General features: G+C 37.6%; 1 long non-coding RNA gene across 1 annotated transcript; it reads right to left on the bottom strand.

Annotated features, from left to right (window-relative positions):
* Positions 1–410: 410 nt before the first annotated feature.
* Positions 411–10,515, bottom strand: LOC311278368. Its single transcript, XR_014625413.1, has 4 exons — positions 10,415–10,515; positions 6,487–6,536; positions 4,786–4,977; positions 411–1,248 (listed from the first exon to the last, which is right to left on the bottom strand). It is a non-coding gene; the product is annotated as an uncharacterized lncRNA (long non-coding RNA).
* Between the last annotated feature and the right edge of the window lie 4,938 nt (positions 10,516–15,453).

Genomic DNA, 15,453 nt, shown 5'->3' on the forward strand with positions numbered 1-15,453 from the left:
ACAAAATTGGAATATCGCATCAAAAATTTGTGAGTTTCCGTCCCATGTGTTCAAGACAACAAAATCATCACTTCCTGGGAAATTGGCATACAATATCTGTAATAAAACTGGAAGTTGCTCCAAGAAACTGTGGCTCTTTTTCCCTCCATCATAAATGAGTCTCAGAGCGTCAGACGAAACACAATAAACGCTGTCATGTTCTCTAGCGTTTGGATGCTGGTGTTTGGGAACACAATCGTGTGAGACGCTTCTGGAGGGAATTAAACCAAATAATTCTGATCGTAGACTTTGACTCCGGCGTTTCAGATCCACTAAACCAACATTTGAGATGCTGCGATGTGATTGGTCCGCTGGTTAGTCCAGTTATCCAATCACAGCCTCTGCTGAGGGAAAAATCACATGAGGATATTGTCGCGCATCAAGGTATTTATTCAGTAAATGTGTTTCCATCGTAGTTTGTGCACGTGCATATGTTTTTTAAGCGCATTTTTATCATTTATGTGCATCTTGATGTTTCGATTGTGCATTTAAAAAAAAAAAAAAGCGATATCCCAAAATGCGCATAAAAACAGGTGGATGGAAACATAGCACTGACGTCAAACCTGGTACACATGTTTTAACACACCAAGACTGAATGTCATGGTGCTTTTATTCACAGCTCTTGATCATTATCCTTTCATTGTTTTTCAAAGTGGAAAAGAGCAACGTGAACATTCTTCAAAATCTCTCTCTGTGTTCCATGCAAAATTTCATTTAATTGAAAAAAAATAAAAATTTGCAGGAGAGACTTTTAATATGTCTTATGTCTTGAGTTGCCACATAGTTCCTGTCACCACAGACAGTATTGATGTACATATTCTTGTCTATTACAGCATCGGCTACATCTGTGTTTTCTCAGCTGAGCTCATTCTGAAAGTTGCCATAGGATGATGGACCGGCCCCTTGTGCAAGAGGTCGTCGACCTTATTTGAGTCCTGTGCAGAAGCTCACGGGTCTGACATACACCGGATGTTTGGCATTAACTCGTGGCCATACGTCCCAGCGAAAGTATGGATGACGGAGGACAGCTGGAAGTAACATTATACTTCTCTCTCTATCTCTCATTCCTCTGCTCGGCCACTCTCTCTTCTTTCCCACTGCCGCTCTTATGAATTCACTCTTTGTCTCAGACTTTAATGGCTATGCAGATCCAGATTATGGGCGATTGGATCATCTGATCTTCCTCACGGTGAGATGAGGCCGATAACCCTGAAATGGTAAAAAGATGTTTGTTAGTTGACTTGAAACAGATTCTTTCATCAATGTCACAGCAAAAATGAGCACATTCACATTTGAAATTAAAATGTACCCTATTTATGTTGTAAAATGCATGTTAATGTTCTAGTCATGTTCTAGCTAGAGCAGGGAAAACAACCAGCCGGCGCAATCGTAGAGAGGGATGTTTCCTGAGGGGAAGCCGGGACTTCATCTAGACACGTACTGGATAAGAGATCAAAACCTGTTGATCAAACCTGTCAGATCCAAGATGCTGATGCACCGAGTCCGGTAAAATGCATCTAATGTTTGCATAGTCTAATAAAGGAAAATGAAGAAGTTGCTACTTAAAGTCCCCTTGTGGTGAAAATCCAGCTTTTAATGTTGTTTATATGTCTATGTGGTGTTTTTAATATGCTTTAAGACAAACCATGTGTAAATTCATAAGTCGACACCATTGCTGAGTATTTTCTCCTTAAAACTGCAGTGAACCAAAGACAGTCTCAAACTACCTTGTAACCAATCAGATCAACGTGTGATCGTCAACCAGTGGATCTCTGAGCTGAGTGAGTGAGTGGAGGCGGGGCTCATTTGCATATTCATAGAACCGAGGCAAGAGTGTCGAGTCACATTCAAGCTATTTTAAGGCATGTATAATTTTTTTTTCAAGGAAAAAACTTTTAAGGGAGTTTTAAGGGATAAAATTATTGATTACCAGGGGACTTTAATAAAGGTGCTGTATGTAAGTTTTTGACTGTACTAAAGCATAAAAATACCATAATATGTTTGCAGATATTTAGGAAACATGCTGAGTCACAAACTCGTTTCTCTGAAAAACACTTCTACCGCCAGTTATTTTACTTTGAAATGTGCCTCCCCATGTAGGAATGTCTGTTTTTGTTTTGGTTTGTGTGACTCCGCCCACTGCCAGTTCAGCCAATAGTATTTCGACACCCCGGGATGCCAGTTGGCGGGAAACACAGCGCATCGCAGCCTTGGAAACGAGCAAACAAACTGGGTCAGAGATTGCAGATTCCACACACAACCTAAAAAGCCTCGACATCCATCTACAAATCTCTATGAATGGGAGCATATTAAAACGCGATATCAACTCATCATAAATCAATAAATCAACTCATCAACTTACAAGTCTCCTCGCATTCCATTGTCATTTGCGCTCGTTCCCGTAGCGCGTCCTCAAACTGGCAACCCGCGTGGGAAACAACGATCTCTGATATTTTGAATTTGGACTGCAGTACCTATTTCAACCACTCAATCTCACATACTGCAACTTTAAATACATTTATTTTAAATGTGATTTTTACCTACTAGCCTGTTTCTCAGCTCATTATATTTAGCAGACTGAATAGGTCCTGTAGAGTAAAATCAAACCTGGCAAATTGAGTGCCAGTCAGAATTAACAAAGCTTATTGGCGATGTAAAACATGTTATCATCCAACGTGAAGGCAAACAGGCTTTCCGACTAATGTAAGTCAACATTTACATAGTATAATAGTAGTAAATTTATCTCTCTCACACGTGTCCCGCATTGTGCCACAAAATCACATGTACAGGATTATCCTGCAACAGAGCAATCACAGGTCACCCTTGTTCGTGGCGATGATGTTTAATATTCAATAATATTATTGATCTGCCTGCATTGACAGCATTATATGAGAACTGAACTGAGCTGGACGATGACATCACTGTTTTCTCCAGAGCGGCTATATATATAAATGGACTAAATAATAACTTTTTTTTTTTTTTTTTTACAAAAATGAACCATCACTGAACTTACTTAAGCTGGACTATGACGCTATTTTTTGTTGCATTATTTTCCTGTTATCTCTGTAAAGCTGCTTTGAAACAATCTGTATTGCAAGAAGCACTATATCCATAAAGGTGACTTGACTTGATGTAATAGGTGGGTGTGGCTCTGAGGCTCCGCCTTCTTTGACGTGGAAATCTGCATTTCCGTCGAGGTCAAGCGAGAGTAAAAACATGAACACACTAAAGAAACACTGACACTGTTTTTTCATGTTTAAAACTATCCCATATATTGTAGAGTCCCATCAGGATTTTGCAGACTGAAATGTCTGAGTTTGCTGTGGCATTTCTTAAAAAAGAGCAGCAATAATTGCTGTATTTTTTGTGTTTTTCCAGTTATAAAAATGTAAATACCTTGAATGCAAACTCAGACATTTTAGATAAAAGCAAATGCATATATGAAAATACCCATCAACAATCATGATGTTCTTATTAAAGGGATAGTTCACCCTAAAATGAAAATTAAGTCATAATTTACTCACCCTGGTGTTGTTGTAATGCTCACGCTCTTCCAGATAATGGCAGTGAATAGCGACCAGCATCAAGCTTTTTAAAGAAAGAGACAGAAGTATCACAGAATGATCCCATATTCCAAGTGTTCTGGGGGTTTATGATATTTACTGATATGATATTTATGAAATTTGATGTATTATTTAAGGAAAATCCTGAGCTTGGCTATTGATCTTCTGTGCTCGACTGCACATTCATGAGACTCTATCAGCGCAGTACAAAAACACAACATAAAATACAACGCTTTGAGATCCCAAGAGAGTATCTGTGCACTTTCTTCACCGAGTTGAATATCTCCAGACCAGATCTCTGTTTGCCTGATGTGAACGCGATAATGCCTTGTTACGACGAACACAACGAATATATTCACCTCAGAGAAGAAAGTACATGGATTGTATTTAATGATATGTTTTTGTTAACGTGTGTGTTTTTCTGGGCGAGTCGGAGTGACTGCGACACTGATAGAGTCTCATGAACGCGCACAGAAGATCAACGGCCAAGGATTTTCGTTAAATAATACATAAAAATTCATATCTTAACCCCCCCGAACACTTAAAATATGGGATCATTCTGTGATACTTTTGTCTCTTTCTTTAAAAAGCTTGATGCTGGTCGCTATTCACTGCCATTATCTGGACGAGACTTTTTTTAGTCTCCTTTTATGGTCCATAAAAGAAAAAAAGGCATGTGGCATGAGTAAATTATGACTTAATGTTAATTTTAGGGTAAACTATCCCTTTAATGTTAGAGCGACCGTAGGAGTATAATTACCTGTACATTTTTATGCAATGAAATTCCCTCAAATGGGCCTCAATTCGTACATTTTCAAACACTTCACTGCAATACAACTGCAATACGATTCATTTGTTTGGATTATGGATTTTCATTGCTTTACCCCTCTCAGGTTATAACTCTTTTTGCAGAAAATGTGCAGAAATGAGACAAAAATGCACGCCGCCACAAATAATGCTTGATTTTACATTAAATTATGAAATCCTGTCAGGACTGATTGTATAAAGTGCTATTGCACTGGAGTGAATTGCAGAGCTGTGAGTTTAAATGACGTGGATTTCCATCAGGCTCCTAAAACCCCATGCATCCTCATTCCTGGAAAGGGCCATTGTACCTTTTGTGAATAGCTCTTGCAAAACAGTTTGTGTGAGGGGTGAATGAAGGTATATCGGGGTCTCGCACCTGCCCTTTAGGTCGACCCCGGGCCCGAGGACCGTCCACCTCCCAGCTGGCCTCTTCACACACAATGACCTGCTCCTCGTCTGTGTGGTCCTCAGATTAGCTGTTTTAGACCCGGCTTAGCTTCCCTCAGCGCCCTATTCTTCTGCTCGCTCCGACACTGGGCTCAGCCTCTCCAGGATGCGTTTGGACGGTCTGTTTTAAACATTGAGACAGGAACCCCCCGGGGGGCAGTTGAGGAGGTCAGGGAGATCCAGTTATTCTGTTTCCTACCGCTGGCCTTGGGAAACGCTGAGCCACAACCACAATCCTGATGCCTGTTCCCATGCTCTCTCTCTCTCTCTCTCTCTCTCTCTCTCTCTCTTTCTCGCTCTCTCTCTCTCTCTCTCTCTCTCTCGCTCTCTCTCTCGCTCTCTCTCTCTGTCTCTCTCTCTCTCTCTCTCGCTCTCTCTCTCTCTCTCTCTCTCTCTCTCTGTCTCTCTGTCTCTCTCTCTCTCTCTCTCTCTCAAATTCAAATTCAAAATGAGCTTTATTGGCATGACTTGTACAGTATTGCCAAAGCATTGGCCATTACATAAGCAATGAACAAATAATCAATAAAGTCAATAAATCAATCAGTAAACAAATGCATGAATACATTTATTTAAAAAAAATTATAAAAAAAAAAAAAGTACATTTGTACCAACATTCAGACAAGATAAGAATGTGTGTGTGTCTCTCTCTCTCTCTCTTTGAATTCAATTCAATTCAAATCAAATGTGCTTTATTGGCATGACAATTGTTTCAATGTATTGCCAAAGCATTTCCAATCGTAAACATACATAAAAAATAAAAAATAAAAAAAGGTAAGTAGAACAATTAATCAACAGCGCATGTGTGAGCGCATCACTGATTAGTTGACTCCTCCCTCTTTTTGTGACAGGCATCAGTATATCTTGCTGCTAGGATAAAATCTCTGTCTTCACCTAATAAATGTTGAAGTTGTGTTTTATTGTTTCATTTTATGAAGTTAGGGCAACGTATTTCAAATTTTGTATAAAATGTCCCGCTAATGTCCTCGTAGTTGCCCTGTCTCCACTTCTCCCTGGTCACAGTCTCTCTCTCTCTCTCTCTCTCTCTCTCTCTCTCTCTCTCTCTCTCTCTCTCTCTCTCTCTCTCTCTCTCCTCTCTCTCTCTCTCTCTCTCTCTATCTCTCTCCCCCCCCCTCTCTCTCTCTACTCTCTCTCTCTCTATCTCTCTCTCCCCCCCCTCTCTCTCTATCCTCATAGCTAGAACAATTATATTTCTTATTTTAACCCATCTAATATCGGTTTATATTTGTGATCATGTAATCTTATCTCTCTCTCTCTCTCTCTCTCTCTCTCTCTCTCTACTCTCTCTCTCTCTCTATCTCTCTCTACTCTCTCTCTCTCTCTCTCTCTCTCTACTCTCTCTCTCTCTCTCTCTCTCTCCCCTCTCTCTCTCTCTCTCCTCTCTCTCTCTCTCTCTCTCTGTTTCGCAGCATTTCATTCCCAACACACACGCAGATCTGCCCTATAAAGCAGCGTGTCTGGAAACCATCATTTTTATGTGTTGCAGTGTTAAAAGTCAAGACCATAAAATTACACGATTACAACACAACCATTTTCAGGCATCGAGGCCTATATAGTCCTGTTTCTGAGAGCACTTTCTGTTTAGAGCTGAGGAAAGAGAAATAGCACTAACCTGTTGCTCTCCCGCTTTTCTCTGTTCTCAGAGTCATCGTTCTGGAAACACTAATGGGGACAGAACAGGAAACAAACATTCTCAGTCGGCACTGATTATATCAGGAGGGCTATTTTCGACACGGCAGAATAAAATGCTTTGTGCAAGAAACATCTCGCTAATTTGTTTTCCTCGTGGGTGAATCTTACAAAACCTCTCGAGAACATGTCCGGGTCATATTTCGCCTCTTAAAATAATCACAACAAAGAAATAAGTCTAGTTTAAAGAAAAGGACGTCTATTTTTGGACAATGAAAGTGCTATATGTAATTTTAATTATAGTACATTTGGTAGCATGTGGTGTTTTATAAGACTTAATATCTTTTTATTAGATATGAACTTTATCAATCAGTTATATTTGCAATATCTATTCAGTTCTGCCTCTCAACATAATTTATAATATTTAAAGGTAAAGATGTTTAGATTCATAATATTGTTTATATAACACATATAATAATAATACATGCAATCATGATATAACATAATAAACCTTATACTTATTACAATTAATTATTATAAATATAGTAATGCATTCTGAGATTTAGGAAAAGTAAATGTTTGTTGTTTAAAGAATGTTTAGCTAAATAGAAAATATTGATTATAATATAGGCTAATAAATATTATTATTATAATATAATACATTTATTATAACACAATTACTAAAAATGTAATTTGTTACAAATATAATATTTCTATTATAATTAGAATATATACCAAATTCTGAGATTTGGAAAAAAATAATCAAATATCGATTTATATTTCATCTTGTTTAAAGGGTATTTGAGATTTTTAAATAATAATAATAATAATAATAATAATATAACAAATTATCATAAATAATAATTCACTGTCATTATTATTATTATTTAAAAATCTTTTTATATTATTTAGATTTAAAAAAACAAACATATTTAGAATAATTTTTTGCAGTGTTAGTACTTTTATTAACTTTTATTATCTTAACTTGCATAGTTTAAGCATGCAAACCGGAATGCTGTCCTAGTGTAAGTCTTTTTCAATCTTGCACGACTGGTTGTTATTGCTCTATCTACTTGGTGAAACTCAACACTCAACGATAAATGAAAGTGAGACGAATCAACACAAAATCAGGCACTGAAGACAAGCCGCTCTGTGTGACGGTCCCTGAGCCGGTCCTATAAGAGCAGATTCTGGCCCGGAGGAATGCAGATGAACAGGCCCAACATGCTCGTCTATCACAGCGCCATCGGTCAGTTAGTGTTCATGAGGGCGGCATGTGTGTGTGTGTGTGTGTGTGTGTGTGTGTGTGTGTGTATATAGTAAAGGTGAAGTAGGAGTGGTAGACATGGGTGTGAATTACACTCAACTGCCAAGTTAACAAAGGTTTCACCAAACATTACACTGCAAGAGCTGACAGAAATAACTGAAGTGAGAGAATTACTGCAAGTGGAAGAAGAGACGTATCATATTTCATCCGAAAAAAAAAATGAATGAAAATTTTTTTTTTATAAATGAAATATAATTATAAGATATAAGATTTTATAAGATTATAAGATTTATAATATTAAATATATTTGTAATTTTAAGATAAAAAAAAAGTTTTAATACAAAACAAGCCAAAAATAAAAATTAAGAATTTTTTTTTAATGAGATTTTTTTTTTTTTTTTTTTTGTAGCATCATTTTATTTTAAACAAATTCTGTGTTTTCTGTTTTAAGCTTTCTGGATTCCATTTTAATGGTTTAATTAAATTTTAAAATAATCAATGATTTAAGAAACAATTCTATGAAAAGTTTTTTTATCTTCCAGAAATTCTGTGTTGTGCATTTAAACTTTTCTGGCAATCAAATGAAGGCATAAAACATTAATTTAATTTATCTTTTAATCATAGGAAATTAAACAAACTTTTTTTTTGTCAAGCAAAGTGCTGCACAACAGAGCTTTACTGTTAAAATTAAAACACGGAGGACATTTTTTAATTATTCCTTAAAAAATAAAGTTTTAATTATTATTATTATTATTATTAGTGTTATAATTATTGCATTGAGACGTAGATAAATTCTACTGTACAACAGTAATATAATTCTGTTGTAATTTCTTCAAGTTAAACCGAACTTTTATTTTGACGGGTTGCCGTGAAGAGCTTTGAGTCTCTGTGTTTATGACACATATGAGATCGTTTTTCTCAAATGAAGCGGATGAAGTGACTCTCAGAGCGGCTCTGGAGGTGAAGTTCATGTGTTCATGTCGCCATTTATTCACAGAGAACATGCAGGATTCATATTTAAATAGTCTTTTTGCGGTTTAATATTCACAGAAAACTAATTTATATCATGATTTTACTGACTTACTTTTGATTTATTCATCCAAGATCTGACAAATTCCATGAAATTGCACGTTATAATACAGTAAATTACGTTTTTATGCTTGGATTCCGCGACTCCGTCCGTGTTCTCGTTAATCACAGGGCCCTAAATATCCTTTTGATGGTCAAAAACGTCCCGAGTCCTTCACAAAAAAATCAGACTATACAGGCTTTCATAGACAACCTAGTCGGGGAAGGTTTCGTTTTTTACGTTTCGATAAAAGCTGTTCATACATTGGCAATTCAGTAACACTTTACAATAAGGTTCATTAGTTAACATTAATGTATTAACTAACATGAACTAACAACGAGCAATACATTTGTTACAGTATTTATTAATCTTTGTTAATGTTAGTTAATAAAAAATACAGCTGTTCATTGTTTGTTAGCATTAACAATAAATAATGTTAACAAATGCAACCCTTGATTTTATTAATGTATTAATAATGTAAAAATGTTGAAATTAATATGAACTAAGATTAATAAATGCTGAAGAAGTCATGTTCATTCTTAGTGCATGTTAACTAAGGTAGTTAACTAATGAACCTTATTGTAAAGTGTTACCGAAAATTCTTCCACAGTCCCTTTAACAGAAAAAAAACATTCCCAAATTCTGATTCTAATGAGAGTATTCTTGATTATTTCACACCGCATCACTAATGATGTCCCATCAGGTGCCTTTGGAAGGATTTGTCCATCAGCGCTTCTTCTTTATTTGGGAGGTTTAGTCAGTCTGCATTGTGGTGCACTGCAGCGCAATCATAATTCTGAGAAAACCGGAGTACCTGCCAATGAAAACAAGGCATTTGGGTTGGCAAACGTGTCTGTCTTTATCTCTCTTTCTGTCTGTCTCTCCATGCAGCTGCGTTAAACAAACAGCCTCGTGCAGCTGGACGCCTGAACATGGCGAAAGGGGAATTTTAATCCACTGTTTTTCTGTTCTTTGGCACCAGTCAGATTTATGTGCTCATAAAACCAGGAGAAAAATCACCCACTCCATCCTCAGCGAACGAGACGCGGGTGATGGAGGATTTGACCCCTCACCACAATTTGTATTTCTGAGAGGAGCACAACAGACGTGGAAGGAAGGTTTTTTTTAAAACACACGTGCCTCCAATAAACCCGTGAGTCGAGTCTGAAGACGGCGTGATTTCGGAGTCGACTTAATGGAGTGATAATTGAGTGTAAGCTGAGCTAAAGACTTGCACAAACAGACACGTTCTGTCTTGGTGACTTACGAGATATCCATCACTGTCAGAAACGGGTAAAACCAATACTTGCATAACAGCCAGATCTTTTCCCCCCGCGCTGATCTGTGCCGCACACCAAACCACTTCCAGCTGTCCTTCGAACACACACAAACACGCAGTGCAATTACATCTGATGCCAGCGGTGCGAGATTAGGTGATAAGTTTAGCCTCCGGCGTGATTATGGAGACGAAACTTTAGTGGCTTTCATTGTGTCGCATTCACGCATATGAAACCAGCACACACACCAAAAAACACATCACATTTCATATCTCACAGGCCTCACAATACACATCACCTCGTGCACGCGTGCGTCTCCTGTGAGCTCTGAGGCCGGGATTCGTGATGGTCTGATGATGAAGGCGACTTACTGGGTTTATTCTGTCGAACGAGCCCGGCACTGAAAAACAAAAAATATTTTTATTTAAATATTAATTTACTCATTTTGTTGAGAAAAACAAAAAAAATTGGCCACACAAAAAAAGAATGAAACAACAATGTTAAAAGAATTATAATGTACACTAAAAAAATGCTAACATCTAAATGATCTGTTTTTATTCAAGACAAAAATATTATTTAAACATAACTGAATCCACTTAAATACATTACCAGCAAAACTAATTTGTATGCGATAAATAAGGAAAAATTATGGAAGCTTGTTTCCACCACAGAATAAACTATTTTAAAAGATATATTTTTTTTACTTTTTATCTCACAATTGCATGATATAAAGTCATATAAAGTCAGAATTGCGAGTTATAAAGTCAGAATTGCATGATTTAAAGTCAGAATTGCATGATATAAAGTCAGAATTGCGAGTTATAAAGTCAGAATTGCGAGAATTGTGAGTTATAAAGTCAGAAGTGCGAGAATTGCGAGTTATAAAGTCAGAATTGTGAGAATTGCGAGTTATAAAGTCAGAATTGTGAGAATTGCGAGTTATAAAGTCAGAATTGTGAGAATTGCGAGAATTGTGAGAATTGCGAGTTATAAAGTCCGAATTGTGAGAATTGCGAGTTATAAAGTCCGAATTGCGAGTTATAAAGTCAGAATTGTGAGATATAAACATGCAATTGTGAGATAAAATTTTGGCGGAAACAAGCTTCCATAAAAAAATATCTCTTTAAAGTAACAATTGCAAATTGCCACATTTTACAGTTTAGTTTAATATAATATTAATGCAACATATTTTTTTACCTTTTAATTTTTTTTTTACCGACGGTATACGCAGCAATGAAGATATTAGAAGACTATTAGAAGAAGTCAAAAGTAGTCGATCTCCGAATGCAACGTAATGAACTGACTCCATGTGAGGAAATGTCATGAACTTGTAATTTCAATGAAAAGCATGATAACTTAGATAAAAACTCTCCTCATGTTACGTTGAGTTCGGAGATCGACTACTTTTGACTGACAAAATTCAGTTTTCTAAAAAACTTTTTGCAACTTTTTGTTGGGGCTGAACACACATGCATGAGTCACATGAAACAGCAGATCGTCCATGCAACGCCACTTCAAGTCAAAAAGTCAAGTCAAACTGATTTCAGACAGACTTCTGCAGTGTAACGGTTTAATGATCTACAGCAAAATACAGCAAGCTTTCGTGAAAAAAGCAAATATTTAATTTCTACAATAGTAATTTCTCGCAAGAAATGACATCAAAAGTGGAAACCGTTGGTTAAAAACGTACATTTACACACAAACTGACCACCAACTGCAACTTTCAGATGCCATCTGTATTTTTCAAGCTCAACTGTCACCGAATGGAACGCACAGGATTGTGGGAAATCAAAGGCAGTGAAGGATGCATCTATGCTTCCTTCAAAGATCGGTCAGATGAAGGAGTCTCAGGAGACTGGAAGTGAAGCTAACGTTGCATTCGGACGTGTATTGATGCCTTCCTAATCCTACCTTGTAGGAGGGAATGCCTCCATCACACTATGATTGGATATGATTGGTTCGTGCGATAAATCCCGCCTCTTGTTTTCGTGCGCGTTGCGCGTTTGCAAATCAGTCTGAATGAACAAAATGATGCCGTTAATGGGAAGATTAATTAAAAAGTAAGTAAACAACGTATCAGAGCTTTATGTCAAGTCAAAATCACACTTGAAATGGCCTGAAAACATGATGACTGTGGGGGTTTAGTGAGCGGTCAGCTTGGGGAAGTTAAAGGTACATCTTCATGTCTGAAAGACAGTGTTTATCGAGCTCGATGATCCGAAAATAAGTTAAGAACAGCTGAACATCAGTTCACAAATAAAAGATATTGTTTAAATTGTTACAGCCTGGATTAAATATAAAAATGCGTAGAAACACTAACTTGATGAGATTGAAACTTAGCAGAACATTAATTACACTGTTAATGTAAATATACAAAATATATACAGTATATTTTTTTATGTAGTTTATTTACAGGAAAATGTGACAACATCAAGTTACAGTAATTTACATTTGTATATATATATATATATAAACATACCTCCTCATTTCAGACCACTGGTCGAGTTATAGAGAGACAATAAGGCAATAGCAACATTAGCGAATTGTATGAATGTGAAATGTTGCCTTCACAACTAGCTGAAATAAAATAAGTTTACGCTGTTTTTAATATTTTATTTTACTTCAAGTAACGAAAATGAAAGTGCAGCCGTCGAACATCCAGTCTTACAGGAATCTCTCAATCGCTCCGGTTAAAAATGGCCCATCTGGAAATCAAACTTCCCTCTGCCATAAAAAAGATGAACGAGGCTTTGAGGATGTCCATATTGAAGCAATCAGACAGAGCGAGGCTGAGCGATCATAAAACTCCAACATGTCTATGGCAGGTTTGGTGCTTTCTGATTCTGAAGGTTCAGCAATTTGGCAATTTGGACTTTTGAATGTGTGAATGACCTCTTCATACTCTTTCAAGTGTGTAAAGATGCTTATCTCTTTAGAGTATCTCCATTGGCCTTGAGAAGTGTGTATCAAAACCCTGATCTCCAACTCTTAACCCTTGTTCTGAAGAGCATCTTCGTGAAATAATCACGAGTGAAAGCTAATTCTCGCAATTTACGCAAAATGTATTGCCAAACTGACCTGTTCACTCAAACAAATGGACTAAAATAGTAAGTAAAATCTCAGATTATTCCCCAAAATAACTTCTCTAGCAATTGAAAATTTGCCTACACCAACTTGGGAAAGCAAACAGTTCGAGTCAAGTGTATATGCTCCATTATAAGTAAACCATGTACATGTCTGTTTACGGTCATGAACAAAAATAAAGTCCAATTTAAATATTGAACAGTCTATCATACAGATGTGAGATGATTCTATGTATGGTGCTAAAGGCATCTAATTATAGTATTTTTGATTCATTTTGTAATATTGTTTATGTGGAAAAATGCTCTTGAAAAATTTATATTTTGGAGATTTCCATATGACAGCAGTAGTGTTCAAACTTAGCGTAAAGCTTTTGATGATGTGATTCATGCGCTTGGACATGTTATTTTTTTGGGTTTACTTTTCCTTAAACATCCCAGTATGGTAAATATGACATTTCTCATCAAATTCTTTCAAAGACCAAATTATCTGATCTCCGCAGAGCTGAGCTGACCAAACTATACGTTAGAGTTATTTCTATTATTAATATAATATTATTCGAATTAATATATTATTATTATCATTAATGCTATGAGTCAAAGTTTAGCTTAAATCAGTGTTATTTTAGTATAATTTAGATACTATTATTGTTTTATTAATATTTTGAATTCGTTTTATTTGTATCTTTTTTGTTTTCTTTTTAATTTTTGTTCAAGTTTGTCATTTTGGTGTGTGTTTTGTGTGTCATTTTTGTCAAGTCTATATAGTTTTTACTCATTTTTATTTCAGTTTTGGTTTTAGTTATTTTAATACATCAAGTTAAACTAAATATAAATGAGAAATGTTGTCTTGGCAACTAATAAAATATGTTTAAGTTTATTTAAAATCAACATGCACCAATGCAACATTTTCTATATATTGTAATCATTATGTTCACAACTTGTAATAATCACTTCAATGAGCTCATTGTTTCTGTCTTAAATTAATGCATTGTTAGCTAACTGCGTGATTTATATATGCAGAATAAAAAAAGTTGCTGCCTTAAAGGGGTGGTTGATTATGATTTCACTTTTCTAACTTTAGTTCCCTTTCGTGGTCACTCCGAGTTACGTCGGATGACGACGAATGGGGTTTCGCTTAGAAAGCCTATCATCTTCGAGTATAGAAAACGAGCCAATGGCAATGAAATGCCATGGGTCTGCGGAATTTGCATAGCGTAACTCCACCCTACCCCATGGGTATATAAGGAAGTACGCCGGCAACATGCAGATATGTTTTCGCTTCGGAACCGAGAGCTTTTCTTCACTCCAGTAAGCCAAAATCCTGAGTTTGCTCTTTCTCTTCATCCTTCGAGACGAGCGACTCTCCGGTGTTGGTGTGACGGCGATTTCCAGCGAGTGCACATTACCCTGCTGATCTATGCAGTGATCTGCCAGTTAGTGTGTTTCTCCCTGGTCGCTTCAGCATCCGCTGAGTTTTCCTCTCACAAAAAGAGCTTGCACGCGGCATGTCTTTTTGAAGATGCCTCGCACGTGCACTTCTGGTTGTGGTCGCGATGTTTCCAATTCTGATGGGCACAATCGCTGCTTTGTGTGTTTGGGCTTAGATTACGCTAAAGCAGCGCTTGTGGATGACTCATGTTCTCACTGTGGGAACATGACCATCTCCACGCTGCAGTCGAGACTCAATGAACTCATTCGAGCGAGAGTCCCCTCATCCACACCCCGATCTACGGTCTCCGCGAGAGGCTGTACTTCGGCTGGTGGCCAGGTTAACCTGAGGGTGACGGTGTGGAACAAACCGCCGACTCGTCCATGGTCCACACCCCCCTCTCCAGCGTTGGTACCCGCGAGCGTTCAGACTGAGACCACTGATCCCTCTACGGAGGCCCCACGTGTCTCTTTCGGCGCTCCAGAAGAGGATGCAATGTCGATCACTGCATCACAAGGTGGGCAGGAGTCATCGGGAAGTGAAGATTCGGCTGTACTGCCACCTTCGGGTGTTCCAGCATTGCCCGAGTCAGATCCCAAGATGACGGCCATACTTTCCCAGGCAGCCGCGGCCATTGGGCTCGAGTGGTCCCCGCCACCCGACCCTGTGCGCTCGCGGCTGGACGATTGGTTTTTGGGTGCGGCCGCTGACCCCCGTCGGCGTCCAACCCCAATACCTTTCTTCCCGGATGTGCATGAGGAGCGCATCATCACACCATTGTCTTCCCGCGATCGATCGTCGACCTCCTCCGCCTTTCCTCCTCCG

Source organism: Rutilus rutilus (assembly GCF_951802725.1).
Source record: "Rutilus rutilus genome assembly, chromosome: 19".
NCBI classification, from domain to species: domain Eukaryota; kingdom Metazoa; phylum Chordata; class Actinopteri; order Cypriniformes; family Leuciscidae; genus Rutilus; species Rutilus rutilus.